We start from the raw sequence: 14,372 nt of genomic DNA on the forward strand, positions 1-14,372 counted from the left end.
GGATATTATAGGCACACCCATCCAGGAGCAGGATTTAGCCCTTAATCTGTTGAATAAAGCAGATTTTTAGTACATGAGAACTGCATTTTGTAATCTTCTCCAATGTCAAGGATAATTCTCCAACTGTTTCTAATACTGACAATTAGTCTAAGTTTTCTTGAAGAGAAACTGATGCTTACTTCAGAGTAGTGCAGTGCATTGATGAACAAAGCCTAAAGTTATGGACGTAAATGCAATGCAGTGCATTGATGAACAAAGCCTAAAGTTATGGACGTAAATGAGCTGAAACACTTCCTAATTCAGCATTATTATTTATTGTGGCTATTTATTCAAATATCACGTAATAATGTACTTCCATCATGCTGTCCTCATATCCTCAACTGAAAAAGTCTCACTGCGCTAATGAAGACTTCCCTATATAGAGTCTACTCAGGGCATGTCTACACTTAAAACGCTGGATCGGCGCAGCTTCACCAATGCAGCTGTGTTGCTGAAGAGCTTTAATGAAGATGCTCTAAGCCGACAGGAGAGCACTCTCCTGTTGTCTTAGTTAATCTGCCTCCCTGAGACTATGTCACTCAGGGATATGGACCAATATAGGTCTGTAGCGTAAACCTAAGATGGTTCATGGACTATATATGCAAAAACATCCAGCATTCAGTTCACACTCAGCACATGTACGATTGTACAGCTATATGACTGAGCAAAAACATAACAGGGTGTGCAGCTTCCTACTGGCCATTTCCTATATAGTAATAGATTCAAGAATCCATTAATATTTTTGCTCATAGTAATCTAAACAATTTTATATTGAGTCTGCTCATACATTCCATGCACTGCAGCTCATAGTACTTTCAATGCAATCAACTAAGAATGGTCCATTGGCAGCTGGAGTATTACTGCCTTATCTCATGCACTCCAGGGTGTTTTGGAGATTTTTCTGTTGGGATTCAAGATGAGTCTCAGAGACTTACAATTTCTTTCCTTTAAGCCAGGTTTCCTTATTATAGTGATCTAGATCAGTATTTTTCAGAGTTTGGGGCGCGACCCAGTACTGGGTCATGGCATGTAAGGCACTGGGTCACCTTTCTCAGCACCCAGGGAACCTAGCGGGTCTGGTCAGCACCGCCGACCGGAACATTAAAAGTCCCGTCGGCGGTGCTGCCCAGCTAAGGCAGGTGAGTGCCTACCTGTTCTGACACCACGTTGCATCCCAGCTTCTAGGCAGGGGGGCCATGGGGCTTTGTGTGCTGCCCCCGCCTCGAGCACCAGCTCCACATGCCCATTGGCCCGTTCCCAGCCAATGGGAACTGTGGGGGAGGTGCCTGCAGGCAAGAGTTGCATGGAACTTCTTGTGCGCCTCTGCCTAGGAGCCAGACCTGCCGCTGGCCACTTCCAGGGCGCAACGCAGTCCGCAGTGCCAAGACAGGCGGGAAGCCTGCCTCTGCACCCCAGCTGCACTGCTGACTGCGCTGCAACCTTGAGCCCCCCCAACCCGGAACCCCTTCCTGCACCCCAAATCCCTCATCCCACCCCAGCCCAGAGCCCTGACCCCCTCCTGCACCTCAATCCCCTGCCCCAGCTCAGAGTCCCCTCCTATACCTGAACCCCTCATTCCCGGCCCCACCCCGCAGCCCTCACTCCCACACCCCAACCCTCTGCCCTAGTCCTGAGCCCCTCCCACACCCCAAACCGCTCATCCCCAGCTCCGTTGGGTCATGGACATCAACAATTTTCTTCAGCTGGGTCTCCAGAAAAAAAGTTTGAAAACCACTGATCTAGATGATGACTGACTGAGCTGAACTGCCTTTCATCAACTTTACCTTCAGTTCTTTCCAGAAAAGTGTTTTTCAATTTCTTTGGAATTGGTCTTCAAGATGACTACTGTATTCCTCCTGAACTAACCCATTTTTCTTCCTTTCTGGCCAAAGCAGGTGCCTCGTACCCTATGGCAAGAAACTGCTTTTATTAGATGTTAGTTATATTGTCAAATTTAATTCCTCTCATTCTCAAGCATTTAGAAAGTCAGAGATGTCTGTTTTGAGGGCTGCAACAAGAGTAATGGCTTGGTTTAAGACACTGTTACTAGATGGGCCTGAGACTGCATTCTCACAGGCTAATGAGTATCATACTGAGCTTGTCAAACGCTATTTGACTACAGATGCCTCCACTTCATTGGTAATGAGGATCAAAGTGTTCCAAGATATGTAAGTTAGTGATTTAGTTGTCTCCTCCCACTTATACATCATCATCCATTTGACTTCTTCATTCTCATGATGCCTCCTGCTAGCAAACTTTTTTTTAGGGTGTGTCTGCACTTGCGACTGTACAAGATTACATGTGTGTTGTGGTACCATAGCCTCCCTGTTGTCAATATCTGAAGCTCTGAAGCATGTTTCTGAAGGACAGTGTAATGAGTGAAAGCTAGCACACATGACGGGGGTGGGTATGTACATGTATCCACTGTTGCATTGCCCTGTACCCATTCTACAGTGCAGTATGGATGAGGATAATGGGCAGGTTCCAGCTTATGGGTATCAATAGTCCTCTAGGGCCATTCCCATAATGCATTGATCCCTTTGCTGTCTGAACCTTACCCAAGAGTACAAAGCTCCCTGACCTCCCCACCTCTTTGCCAATGGTAGTAGCAACCTGCACTGAGCACTTCAGGGGGGTTTCTGCTGAAATCTATTGATCAATACAGGTGATCATGGTCTGAGGGTAGCCTCCTGGTCTCCGGAGCACACACAGGTGCTGGTCATTGTTTGGTCAGACTACACCATCCTCCATGACTTCGCCTGACTTGGCAAGAATATTCACCTGTCCCAGGGATATTCCCAGAGGCGGGCATTCCCTGATTCCATTCCAGTGCTGGGAGTGCATGAAGCACCTCCCACTCCTGTACTGGAGGGCAAACGACTCTAACAATTGCTCTGGGCAGGGATCTAGCACATGCCCATGCTTCAGTGAATGGACTTGGAGCTCTTCCAGGGCTGCAAGTTAGGAGCCTGAAGTCACTAACTACCTCCTCCTCAATACCGCCGGCCTCATCATATGATGGCAGGCTGGTGAGGGGCAGGACAAAGAGGTAGCAGGGACCTTGGAAAAAGTCCTAGGAGAGACGGAGAAGAAGCATGTGTTTCTGCACCTCTACCCAGATGACAAATCCCCACCCCCAAGCCACTACAGGAAAGACAATCCAGTGCTGGTAAGTGCTTTTTTTTATACAATGGACCTCCACATTCCCTGAGAATATCCCTGTTGCTCTGCTGCTATGTACCTCATCCCCCACAGCACACCTTACTGCTGCTCCACCCCAATGTTGTCCCAGAGCAACACAGCTGTAAATCAATGATTTTATTAAAATCACATGAACCAATGTATATACAAGGCCTGAAAATGTTTTTTTAAATCATTTACAAAAATCAGTTAGTCTTTCTCTTTTAGTACTGTATTTTGTTTTACCAGTTAACATAAATGTTTAGCAAATGAATAAGTTTTTTAAAAAACTATCAAAACATTTCCCACTAATAAATACTTAATAAGCTCTTACTGCTTTACAGTACACATTCAAGGCACAGTAGAAAACACTAGACAAGAGCCATTGGAGGAAATGCAATAGCACATTTGTGCAGCCATATTATCCTGTATTTTGATCTTGTCAGATATCAAAACCCAAGTTGGATCAAGATGTGAAGACCTTCAAAAATAGCAGGTACTGCAAGAAACATTGGTGGTTCAGTAGGTGTTGCTGTTCCCTTCGTGTCAGAACTACAATAATACATCTGCATCGTGTGAAGGGGCACTTTGCTACTTGAGGTGCCATCTTTTCAGAACATTCTTGATTATTAGAGATCTTATGGCAAATTTCATGAGTCTGGGCTGGTGTCAACCTTTGTTTCCTGAACACATTCCCATTTAGATAATACATATTTATGTCTAAGTTGCTCCACCAGTTTCTCCTGGATGTTTTTCACCTCCTGCTGTGTAGTATTTGCTCTGCTGTTTAACCACCAAGATTCAGTGATCTCTATTTACAGTATCTCCTATCTACTTCATAGGGGGAGGAGATGTTTAATTAATGTTTGTAAAGCACTTTCCTTAGCTGGAAGCCAGGAGTGCAAAATATTGTAGTTAGTAAAATCAAGCTTCTGGTGTTGTAGCAGAATGCAGGATTCCTAATGCTACTTTAGATTCTTCCACTTCTGTCCCCCGATAGTAAACCATAGATGTACTGCAGCCAAAAGGACGAAATGAGAGAGAGGTCCCTGTGGAGAAGGGACTATCTTAACCTAAAATTATTTGATATGAGGAGATGTTGTTCCAGGATAAGCATTAAAAAAAAACTGTATGATGGGGTGTGTTGTGGGATGAAGACCAAAAAGAACATGCTGCTGGGTGCACAGAGACACAGATTCCAGGACAGAAGCTCCACCCAGTCTACCCATTTTGAACTTTGGAGGTCTTCGATTTGAAGGACTCCTGATGTGAGAGAGAGTAGAAGGTGGACAACTAGACAGTGATTAGGAAGGGAAGCATTTACAAAATTAGTGTTTTCCTAGCAGAGTAAAAAGTAGAAGGGTTACTGGATGCTATTGTTATCTTTATTTAATTTCATTAAATAAGAGTTTAGTGGTTTTTTCAAACCCACAGGTCAGAGACCCCTCCCACTCAGTGAGGTTTTGAAGAGATCTGCAGGGTCCTTGGGAAAAATGTTAGGAAAAGCAGCCAGGATTGCCTGATATTTAAGGGCAAGTGTCCTAGAAAGAAGCTTAGAGGGATATTGGGTTTTATTAGTGACCCAGAGACACCAGTGTTGAACAAGGTGTGTGCTCAGGAAAGGGCAGGTTCTGACAAACCCTATAACCAGAAAAAGAGTACTTAAATATATGTATAAACCAACATACTCTAAAAATTAATGTTTTTTCTAAAGAACAAATGGTTGTTCTACATAGACTCTTATTCTATGCTTATAACCGTAGTGTCGGAGTATTTTAAGTGCAATAAGCAACGTGACTAACATCTGTCATGTTTATATTTTAAAGCTGTTGGATATTTCTTTTAGTCAACAAATACTTTATTCCTGATATTCAGCTCTGCTATTTGTGAAACAAAAACAACCAGCAGCTAAACTCAACAGGAAGCTGCTCAACAACTTCAGATACAAATGTAGCCTTTATGAATAAGAGAAAAAGGCACATCTTGGACCTTTAACTTTCAAAATTATCCCAATACTCCACAAAATAAAGGGCACCATCTCTCAACTTTAGCCACAAAATGAGTCCTTTATTTACTGTGATCCTATCTTTAAAGTGTTATCCTTCTGCACTGGAACAATAGATGTTTTGCAAAGTATCTGTTCTCTATCCCAAAGTATAACCAAAATATCAAACAAAAGCACTTCAGACTAGCACACCTTTAGCACAGAACACATCAGTCTGTCAGGCTGACGAAGTTCCCTTTTGCATTTTTTCTACATTTGTTATTGTACACAGGAAGCTGTAAGACTTAGCTGATGGGAATTAAGGATGGTAGCTCTTTGAGTGTCCTTGGCCTATTCAAATTCATGGGGTGTGCCGGCTGGGCAGCTCAGATGGTGGAACCATCTGGGAATGCTCATGCACCGCTCCTACCCTGTCCCTCAGCATTCCCCAATGTTCTGAGGGTGAGGCTATAAAAGGGTCTGTGGCGCACTCAGCTGCCTCAGTTCCTTCCAACCACAGCAGCAGATGCATGTAAATTTCTCTGGATCCTTGAGATCCAGAACCTTCTCAAGAATTTTAGTTGCTTAGATAGTATTTTACTATAAGTTTAATTTGGATAGATATAATTAAGTCAGTTCTTGTTATTATTTAGTTCTAGTTTAGATTTGGTTCTGTTGATCAGCTTAATGGCAGATCTGAAGACCAAAAGACCCAGTTTTCAGAGGTGTACATTGTGTGAGGCAGTGTTCTCAACCTTGGATGCTCATGTCCGATGTTTGGCACGTCTCAATGAGGGCCACAGTACTTCAAGGTATTCTGTCTGCAGCATCTTCACTCCAAGACCATGTACAAAGCATTTGAACAGACTATAACAGACTGCAAGTTCTCTTGCTCCAAGAAGCTTTGACAGGGATGTTGCTCATATTAGCAGCTTCTAAAGGATCAGCATCATGGGGTCTCTGGATGGTTCACTGAAGTAGGGGTGGAGTAGACCATGGAAGTACAGGTGGATAGCAGCATTGGGCCAACTGGTGATAGCAGGCTGGAAGCCTGTGGCAGTAATAGAATCAGGTTGGGTACTTGAGGCAGAAGCAGGCTGGAAACACCATGAGGTGGAGGGAGAGTTCCCAGCCCAAGTAGTGAGGTTGGATAGACTGGATTGCTGCTCTTCCTGTGGGATTAAATTGCTGTCTCTGGGAGTCAGCAGACCTGGTCCTCACTTACGGATTGGCTGCTGCAGCATGCCTGAAGGATGAATTATTGCAGGCTCTGACTGAAGGCTTATCTCACAATCAGACCATAAGATACAAAGACCACAGTTAGCTCAGAGTACAGCTAACTCCAAAAAGAAGAAGAATATCTTGACGACACCTCCGTTTTCTGTTCTGAGGTTGAGTTCTATGACTGCTGCACAGTTGATTTGGAAACCATCATGTCTGACCATGAAAATTCCAAAGGCTTCCTTGGCAATGGCCTCTGAGAGAAGAACCAAACTGTTAGAAAAGCCATCGGATCCGTCCACTTTTTGAAAAGCACAGCAGAAGACAAAAAGGCTCCTCTTAGCAGGACCAAGTCAGTCTCAAAAAATTAATCAGATTTGGATACATCAACTTCACATCCTAAACTAGAAATAAGAAGCAAATCCCTGTGTAAATCTCATCTAATTGATCCAAAGACTGCATCGGAACTGAAGATAATTTTGGAACACACAGCAGTTTCTTAAAAAGAAAAGGAGTACTAGTGGCACCTTAGAGACTAACCAATTTATTTGAGCATAAGCTTTAGTGAGCTACAGCTCACTTCATCGGATGCATTCAGTGGAAAATACAGTGAGGAGATTTATATACACACAGAACATGAAAAAATGGGTGTTATACACACTGTAAGGAGACTGATCCCTTAAGATGAGCTATTAACAACAGTTACTGTAGCAGCTAAACTACACCATATAGCTCTGCAATTGGATTACATACTGGATCCACAGGAGTTGTTATCTAAAAGGGGAAAGAGAAAACTCCCGCAAATTATGCTTCTTGGATCTCCTCTTTTGAAATACGAAAGATATCAGATGAACTTTCTTGCTTTTCTCCAGAGAATTCTACATTTTCTTGGGTCCTATAGTTTCTCTATTGGTATAATTCCATTTGAAACCCTATTTCCACCCAACCCCCATCCCTTCCCTATTTAGGGAATGCCTCTTAAAAGAGCATATTAAAATCATATTCCATCCCAGTAAAAGGTGGGAGCAACAGAAGAGGTTTCAAAACAGTCCAGAATTCAGGTCTTCTATGCCAGATATTTCCTCGTTCCAAAGAAACGTGGAGGATTTCATCTGATACTGGATCTAAGGAAGCTCACCACCATCAGGAAATTCTGTTTCCATATGCTGATGCCAGCATCCATTGGATCTTTCTTTTTCATCCATGATTAGTTTGCAGCTCTCTATCTAAAGGATGTTTATTTTCATATTTCTAACAGATCAAGTCACAAGTATTTTATGTGACAACAGCACTTCCAGCACCCATGTTTTTTTTTTTTTTTACAAAGTATTCTCACTTATCTGAGGGTATTTTCACTGAACCATAATGAGATTATTGGTTTCTCAGTGCAACATCACAGGATGCTCTTCTTGAAGACATTAGTTACACCTATTCCCTCTTTGAGAGGTTAGGCCTCTTGATATATATGAAAGAGTTCTTGCTTCGTCCTACTCAAATAATTCACTTCATAGGAACAGTTCCAGATGCTCAGGCAGGCAGGGTTTTCTCTCTCACCAACAGAAGTTGGTCCAATAAAAGATATTACCTCACCCACCTTTGTCTCACAAAAGAGACTTCTCAAGCTTCAACTTGCTATAAGCAAATGTTAATGTTTTCTCTAGTGCTGATGGACATAATGGCTTCAGCCGCTTATGTCATACCATATGCTTGACTCAGGATGAGAACTCTACAACACTGGCTGGCAGGAAATTTACAGACCAAGTATGGACAGTATGCTAAGAAAGAAATTCTGGAGGGGATTGTGTTTTCCTTCACATGGTGGACTCAGAGCACAAATGTTCTAAAAGGAACGTTTTTTGATCCTCAGTCTCCAGCCATAACAATCGCATCAGATGCTTCCAACAAGGGGTAGGGAGCACATTTTGACAGTCTAACAGTTTGAACACACTGGAGCTTTGAAGAAAAGAAACTGCATATGAAAATTCTAGAGTTTAGAATCATCCATTTAGCTCTCAAGTCTTTTCTACCTCACATCTAGGGAAGAGTAGAACAGATTGCCACAGGTAACATGATAGCAATATATTATCTTAAACAAGGGGGAGCACACTTTCCAACTGTGTAAAGTAGTAGTTGAGTTACGGAACTGATGTATCCAGCATAGAGCTTATCCCATGGCCCTTCATTGTGCTGAAAAGGACAACTTGACAGATCAACTAAGCGGAGATATGACACATCTACATGAATGGTCAATAAAGAAACTGATGACATCTTCAAACCAAAGGATTTCTGGACATAGATCTATTTACCACCAGATACAATACCTTTTCCATTTCTGCTCATGAGAAGGTATGGGCAGTCTCCTGATATCAGACACTTTTCTCCAGAATTGGGAGAATGGACTACTATAAGCTTCCCATTACATTCAGAAGGTAGTAAGGAAGATAAAGCCAGATGGGTATCTTTACTGATCCAGCATGGCCAAGTCAGCAATGGTACACAAACCTCCTGCAACTTTCAAAGGGAGTTTACAGACTTCTTCTAGTGTTACCAGATATGTTGCCTCAACAAAAGGTTTACCACCCAGACCTCTATCACTGCAACTGCTTGCATGGGCTATATGACTGTAATGGAAAAATCTTTCCCATCGGAAGTGCAGCAAGTTATACTTAACTTAAACAAACAACCCTGCCCCACCCCTCACACCCCCAAAAAACAGTTGACTAAAAAGTGCTATAATTTCAAATGGACTAGATTTCTGAAGTGGATACATGAAAAACCTGGATCAACACTGTTACCACCAATTGAATATATTCTGGAATATTTGCTCTAATTAAAAGTTTTGGGTCTTTCTTTATCCTCTTAGATTCATCCTTGATATTTTCTTAGATAATAAATCTCCCATTGCACATAATATGGGTAAGAAATTTATAAAGGGGCTTGCTGACATGTAACCACAGGTACAATAATTAGTCCCATCAAGGGATCTCAGTTTAGTTCTAACACAGCTCTCTGTTCTAGTTGTCCATTAAAACTTGTTATAATAGCCATAGCACATACTAGGCTATTCAGTGAACTACATGCCCTCACTACTGATCCATCTTTTACTATATTTCAGAAAAGATAAGCTGCTGCTTTGTCCTTACCCCAAAGTAGAGTCTGAATTCTGCATTAATCAAACTCTAATTTTCTAATTTTCAAACCAGTTTTCTTCCCCAGACCTCAGTCACAAGGGTGAATTCAAGGTTGCTTACTTTAGATGCTAAGAGGATCCTCACCTATGATCTGAGTAGGACTAAGGAATTTTGCATGTCCTCAAAAATCTCTGGTTTCACAGTAACAGCCGTGTTAGTCTGTATTCGCAAAAAGAAAAGGAGTACTTGTGGCATCTTAGAGACTAACCAATTTATTTGAGCATGAGCTTTCGTGAGCTACAGCTCACTTCATCGGATGCATACCGTGGAAACTGCAGAAGACATTCTATACACACAGAGACCATGAAACAATACCTCCTCCCGCCCCACTGTCCTGCTGGTACAGTGGGGCGGGAGGAGGTATTGTTTCATGGTCTCTGTGTGTATAGAATGTCTTCTGCAGTTTCCACGGTATGCATCCGATGAAGTGAGCTGTAGCTCACGAAAGCTCATGCTCAAATAAATTGGTTAGTCTCTAAGATGCCACAAGTACTCCTTTTCTTTTTTCAAAAATCTCTGTATATCTTGTGCAGGCCATCTAAGGTCAAGCAGTCTCTTCACAAACTATATCAATTTGGGTAGACATTTTACAGAGGAAAGCTATACATTGGCATCTATTTCTCCTCTTGTTAGCGCTGCATGAGCCCGTTCTACTAAAACAAAGGCTATTTCCATAACATCCGTTACACATGTCCCAATCACTGAGAGCTGCTACTTGAAGCTCAGTAAATACATTTATTAAACATTACTCTTTAGTCAGAGCATCTAAGGCAGACACTCAGTTTGATAGGACTGTACTTCCATCCCTGTTTAATTGGATCCTGAGTCCCACCTTCCATTGATGGAATATTGTTTGCCAGATTATTCCATGAGTGGGAATATGCGGAGGATATTCAAAGAACTGAAGGTTACTTACCTTCAACTGAAGTTCTTTTAGATGGATTCTGCATATTCATACTCATGGGGTTGTGTCCAGTGGTGCAAGTAGAAACCATTTCTTGCAGGTACTGCACTCATAGGAGGGACACGAGGCGGAGGGCACGTGACCTCCCCATGTGACTGTCCATGTGACTCATTTGCACCCTGCTCCCATCCCGGGGCCCCCACGCTCTCCCCGTCTCCTCTGACACCCCCCTTTGTATATACAAACATCAACATACTTAACTACTCACTTTCCCCGCAAACATGTAGTATTCAATCTGTTTATAGGGAATATGGGAGTTGGGTGAAGAACCATTTCAGCATATGTATGATTTACTAAAAGACAAATTTTAAGTAGAACTGTATCCTAAACTGCTTTATGGTGTGGTACCCAAACACTGCATTTCAGTGGGGGATTCAACTTCCTTTATAGGAACAGACTCCTGAAACTCCTACCAGTCTACAAAAGTGGTCCATAGTCATGCAAATAATCCCATTGTCTTCAATGGGATTGATCAAATGATTAAGGGTTTACAGTATTAGGTTCCAAGTTTGTAAATTGTTCTGGATGAAACTGACAATGCCTGAGTTGTCAGATAAGAAGGAGCTTCATTCGAATAAAGGTGGGCAGATGTGTGATGTCTTACCTCCATTACTAAAATGAGGAACATTTTATATATATTTACACATAATATTTTCCGCAAAGTTCTTGGCAGATTCCTGAGGCAGCTGGCTGGTTTAAGGCTGTCAGTGTCCGGTATTATAATCTTCACTTATAGTTCTCTCACCCACAAAGCTGGAAAATGAGGCATTTGTTTTCTTTGTTTTGCTGCTCCAGCTCAAGTTAACAAAATGCATGTTAGACTAGTTTGTCTGTAAAGAAGAATTCTAGCTACACTGGGGACCATACCTGATTCCATTCAGGCTGCAGAACTGGGCGGCCATCAAAATCCAAACATCCTCTGGTCGGTGCAAGCAGAGGTATTTCTCTAGTGATTTGGACTTGATGTGATGCAGTATGGATGTCATGGATAATTCAGACCAATGGGGCGAAACAGAATAAAAAACACTGTTTAAACACCTTCCGTCCACCCCTCCCACCCCCCCAGGACTCCTGACCAATGTAACAGCACAATGCATATGCTAACAATCTTAAACAAAGCCTTTGTTTAAGTTTGTTAGCATATGTAGGTGCTGTTAAAGCCATATAAAGAATGAATGTCCTCCCTATCAGAGAACATGGGTATCCAGTTACAGCACAGCCTATATATAATATATATATATATATTGACATCCCAAGTTTTGTGTTTGTTTTATTTCTAACTCTTGGGTGTAAAGTTAGTTAAAAACAGAGAGGCAAACATGACAGAGCAGGAGTCGCCAGGAGTTTAATAGTCAGAGTCTATCTCGAAGAACTCCAGTTCCAGGTGAGTAGCCTTCATTTGGGTGGTAAAGATTCCAGGAGTTGGGTGCTTGGAGTTCAATGCCCTACTCTTCCATAGACTTCCTGATTGTGGCTGAGCAAGTCGCTTAGGCCTCAGTCTAAACACATAAGTTGTATTCCCCAAAACAAGGTGGCACCTTAAAGACTAGTAGATTTATTTGGACATAAGCTTTCGTGGGTAAAAAACCACTTCTTCAGCTGCAACAGGGCTACCCCCTGATAAATTGTTTTGGTACACTGAAAGCAGCACAACTCCCTGCTGCTTCCCTCTGTGTACTTGGTTATATCTGTGTAAAGGTACTTTATATTGATGTAGCTATTCGGGGAGGGGGGGCCGGGAATCATCACCTGCCGTATAAAGCGCCTTTATATGAGTTATAAGTCTGCGATCAACTCAATAAAAGCTCCTCTCCTTTCTGAGCATGCGCAGCCTCCTACCCGGCGCAGACTGTGATTTTTTTTTCTCTTCAACTACGGCTACCTGCAGTGACGCTGCGCGCTCTGGGCCTGCGCAGCGGGACTCCAGCTTTCGTCTGTACTTCTGTATAACAGGAGGCGCCTTTCCCAGGGGTGACGTGAGGGGAGGTTCATTAAAGGGAGCGAAGCGTCCAGCTACCCCAGGGAGGGCGGCGCGTGAGGCAGGGCTGCAGTGAGCGGCGAAGGGCTTCCAAGCGGCTCTACGCCGGCCCCAGGCAGCACGCGCCGTGCCTTTCCTCCTCCCACGCGGCAGCTGCTGAGGCGCTTGGAGGCGGCAAGGGCAGCGGGGATTTCGCCAGCCCTCCTGGGGTGCACAGCGGGGCAGTGCCTGAGGCAGGGTTAACAGTAAGGCCAGGGCTCACCGGGACTCTGCTGTCAGACCCCCCCAGCCCCAGGGTCTCCCGCAGTCGCTGCCTCACGAGCCGTAGGTGTGAGGCGGCTGGGGGGCCCGCCCCCAAAGGCGCTAATAGTGCTGGGCAGGGTGATGTAACTGCCTTGGGACCCGCTCGGGCGGTCCCCACCCACCAAGGCACAAGGGAGCGCCCTCCGCCCCGCAGCCCCTGTCTCTGTAGCCGCGCCGGCCCGCTCAGCCCAGCGAAAAGGCGCCATTTTCTCCTCACAGAGCCACCCGCATCTCTGCCGGGGTGATCTGAGGTCAGGGAGCCGGGTCCCGCTACACAGGCTGCGAGCGCGTACAGAGCTGCTTTCCGCGCCGCAGCTAGGCGGCACTGCTGCAGAGTCGCCGCAAGCCGCGGTGGGAGGCTGCGCATGCCCCTTAGCGGCGAAGGTAAATCACAGGCCCAGCCGCGGCAGCCTGGCGCACGCGCCCTGGCACGGGGCTTAGTCAATCCGGTGGCTGCTGTTGCCGGTAGGCTCTGGCGGCGCATGCGCAGTGGTGGCGGTGAGGGAATCACAGGCCTGGCTGCTGCTGGAGGAGGATCTGTCGGTGGGTTTGGGACTAAGCGCAGGAAGCGGCTTCGCACACTGCAAGGAGCCCAGAGTGGTCAGGCGGCGCGGGGAGCCGGGTAAGGTGCGCGCTGCAAGGGCAGGCGGGGCAGCTGTGGCCGGGCGGGGTCCCCCGGATCCCGGCCGGGGAGCCATTAAAGTTTGACAGTCCTGGCGGGGCTCCCGTCTCCAGGGCAGCGGCGGGGGGTGGGCACGGCAGGGGCTGCCCGTCGGGCCGGGCGCGGGCTGGGGCTGGGGCTCCCCGGCGGGGCAGGGCAGGGGCTGTTTCATAAGGGACCCGCTAGGCCTTGTGACCCACTTTACTCCTGTCACAACTCCCAGCACGTTTGGAGCCCTGCCCGGTTGGCCCGGCGCCCGGCCGGGCTCCGCCTGCTCTCGCCGCCCCGAGGGCGGGGGCGGGACGCTCCGAGCTGCCAGCTCCCCACCTGCCCGGGGCGCGGGCTGGCGCTGGCGCTGGAGCCGGGACCCTGTTTGTTTTCTTTCTCGCGCCTGGAGCCGTGGGCGGCGTCTCGTCCGGTCTGTGCAGCCGGGAGCGGCTCTCCCCGCCCGCACTGCCCCCGCTGTCAGAGGGGCTCTCCCTGCTGCCGGAGCTGGTCGGGGACAGCCTGGTCTGCGCCGCTCAGCGCGGTTATCCTCGCAGCACCCTGCCGGCCGGGAGCCGAGCCTGTCCGCCGCAGCCGTAGGGCCAGGAGCAGCCTTGTCTGCGGCACAGGATGGACAATAAAACCGGGCGGCGGGCTGCTGGTGGAGTGATCGCCCATGGCCTGTCGTGGGCGGGGCGGGGTGTTCTTAGTGTCAGTGTTAAATTGGAATGAAATTCAGTGGCGTGCGAAGTAACAGGACAACTGACGTTTGCAACTCGTGAATCCAGTCCCGGAAACCAATGGTCCCATAGAATGAAGAGCTGCTGGCCCGAGAGAAGGTTTATAAACGTAGGCACGTCCCTTTC

The 14,372-nt window shown here is 45.8% G+C and overlaps 1 protein-coding gene across 11 annotated transcripts in view; it reads left to right on the top strand.

Moving 5' to 3' along the window:
* The first annotated feature begins 12,547 nt into the window (after nucleotides 1-12,547).
* Nucleotides 12,548-14,372, top strand: part of CLOCK (clock circadian regulator) — a 97,845-nt gene continuing 96,020 nt past the window's right edge. For 5 of the 11 annotated variants that reach the window (XM_073341994.2, XM_073342004.2, XM_073342001.2 and 2 more), the window contains exon 1: nucleotides 13,278-13,482. The gene's annotated coding sequence lies outside the window, so the exon portion shown is untranslated. Of the gene's footprint in view, nucleotides 13,245-13,276; nucleotides 13,488-14,372 lie in introns of those variants that run through there. The other 6 variants (XM_073341996.2, XM_073341998.2, XM_073342002.2 and 3 more) reach the window with 3 other exon arrangements.

This window comes from Lepidochelys kempii, chromosome 4, assembly GCF_965140285.1.
Source record: "Lepidochelys kempii isolate rLepKem1 chromosome 4, rLepKem1.hap1, whole genome shotgun sequence".
NCBI lineage: Eukaryota > Metazoa > Chordata > Testudines > Cheloniidae > Lepidochelys > Lepidochelys kempii.